Source organism: Lactuca sativa, chromosome 9, assembly GCF_002870075.4.
Source record: "Lactuca sativa cultivar Salinas chromosome 9, Lsat_Salinas_v11, whole genome shotgun sequence".
In the NCBI taxonomy this organism is placed as follows: domain Eukaryota; kingdom Viridiplantae; phylum Streptophyta; class Magnoliopsida; order Asterales; family Asteraceae; genus Lactuca; species Lactuca sativa.
The window spans coordinates 101,802,131-101,804,853 of NC_056631.2; positions in this window are offsets into that span (position 1 = coordinate 101,802,131).

A 2,723-nucleotide genomic window follows, 5' to 3' on the forward strand; every position below is an offset into this window, starting at 1 on the left:
TAGGAAGGATATTGTAGATCCCAAAGTACAAGCACGAAATGCACATAAGAAAGAAGTCAAAACTAGACTAAATTCCAGGTTCATTGAAAACTCTAAACCAAGTGCATCTAGGAATTCTCATGCATTACCTCACTGTCAGAACTCTTTTGCTCCCACTAAGATTCTCAAAAGACCTTCTGAATCTCCCAGTCGCATAGAACCCAAGAAAATAGACTATTCTACTTGGCCTAAATCTCGTGTGAATGTAAACCCAGTCCAAAACACCTTTCCTCGGAATGTTTCATAGTTTTTATTGCATAATCTGATGGTGCAATTTTCCATCCAAATCCTTCTAAAACTAACGTGTCATCGAGCAAATCCAAAAATGAATGAAAAACATCTTTTTCAAAATCTTCAAAGAAAAATCTTGTGTGGAAAGTCAAAACTTCCTTTGATGAAAACTCAATCCCGGAGGTTACAAACGTTACCCACTCTCCGGAAGTCATAAGCCCAAAGAAGACTGTCTGTTTCCAAAAGCTTCAAAAGCTTCAAAGAATATCACCCATAAACACAAAGTTGTTCCAAAGTCACCATCAAAGTCCAAAGCCTATGCCTACATCCCAAAATCTAATTTGGAGCCTAAAAACTCCATTACTCTCTAATTTTGCAGGCAATTTGTGCTTCGGAATAAGATACAATATGGTATATTGATAGTGCTTGCTCCATACACATAATGGGGCAGAAAGAGTTTCTACGAGACTTAAAGCTTTCTCCAAATGCTGGTTATGTGACATATGGCAACAACTCCAACTTTAAAATTTGTGGTTATGGAATTCTCACCAATGGATACTTCTCTATCTCAAATGTGGCTTACGTAGCTGATTTGAAACACAACTTGATCAGTGTTTCTCAACTCACTGATTCAAATCGTCGTGTGGAATTTTGCAAGAAGTACAGCTATGTAATGACCGAAGATCGAATAGCGTGCTTAATCAAATCGCTTCGCAACAAGAATATGTACCCACTTGACATCAGCATGATTATTGGCAAACCGTAACTCTGCCTTCTCACCAAAGTTGTTCCTGATGTCAGTTGGTTATGGCACCGAAGGCTTGCTCATCTAAACTTTTGGTACACGAATGATCTCGTATCCGGTGAAATGGTGAGAGGTTTCCCTCTCCTCAATTTCGAAAATGATCATTTATGTGTTGCGTGTGAGTGTGGTTGGAAATTGAAGAACGGTCATCCTGTTATCATCGAAAAATCCATTTCGGAATTATTGGAGCTTCTACATATCAATCTTTGTGGACCGTCTACGGTAGAAAGTCTTCATCATAAGAAATACATTCTTGTGATTGTTGATGATTTTACACGGTTCACTTGGGTTTTCTTCCTAAGGCTGAAATCCAAAACAGCCTCCGACCTCATAAATTTCATTAAAGGAATAGAAGTTCTTATCAAACTCCCAGTCAGGAGAATCTAAACTGATAATGGATCGGAATTCACCAATTCCACTATTGAAAGGTTTCTAACAAAAAAAGGAATTGAACACAACTTCTCAGCCCCCTATACTCCACAACAAAATGGTGTAGTCGAACGACGTAACAGAACTCTCGTTGAAGCTGCTCGATCTATGCTGAACTTTGCAAACCTACTACTCTATCTTTGGGCTGAAGCTGTGTCTACTGCCTACTTCACTCAAAATCGAAGTATCATCAATCAACCCCTCAACATGACATCGTACGAAGAAATGAACGGTCAAAAGCCAACAATCTCGTTTTTGCATGTATTAGTGTAACAAACCGTTATTTCAAACTTATGTAATAGTGTAGGTCAAATTGTTCTTCTTTTTAATTAAATAAAGAGAAATTTTGGCATACTATGTATATTTACATAATTGACCCTCAAAAATAAATTATTAAATAATCTCAATTGGGTTGAACCAAGTGATAGAGATTGTAACAAGGTTTCCAAAAATATAATGAACACTAAAATCCGAGTTATAACGAAGAAGTTATGACCAATCGAAAATCCATGACAAAACCGGCAAAACATTGTTTAGTGTAAAAACTGAATTTTTGATAAAAGGATTTCTAGCCTTAACAATCTAAATGACAGTTATAGTTTATGTTGAACCGAGAACTTTTATAAAAAGAACGCCAAAATCTGACTTCGTATGAGGAAGTTATGATTTTTCTAAGTTTCAGTATTACAGTGTACAACTAAAAACTCGAAATAAAGATCGAGTGGTTTTTAGCCGACACAACCTAAATGAGAATTGAAGGTCTCGTCATTAGTAGTACAACGGTAAAAAGACATACAAAAACGGACGTCGTATGAAGAAGTTATGAATTTATAACGGATTCACGTCCCGGTCTGTTTAAAATAATAATATTAAAAATAAAGTCAAAATCAGCCGACGAAGTCTAAACGAAAGTCGTAGAGTATAATTTTAGGTACACGTTCATATAAAGAATGTCAAAAACGGAGTTCGTATGCAAAAGTTATGAATTTTACAAGTTTTGGCAAAAAAAAATAAAGAAAAATAGAAAAACCGGGAAAATTTGCATGAACAGTGACTGCCACGTCACCCTCGCATGCGAGCCTCCACGTGGCATCTTCTGATTGGACCGTAGCCTCGCGTGTCACCTTCTGATTCGTCCAGGTCCGAGGTCCACTTAGAACCGGACAGCCTCGCATGACACACACCGGAGACACTCCTCATACGCCCCCTCGCACCATCC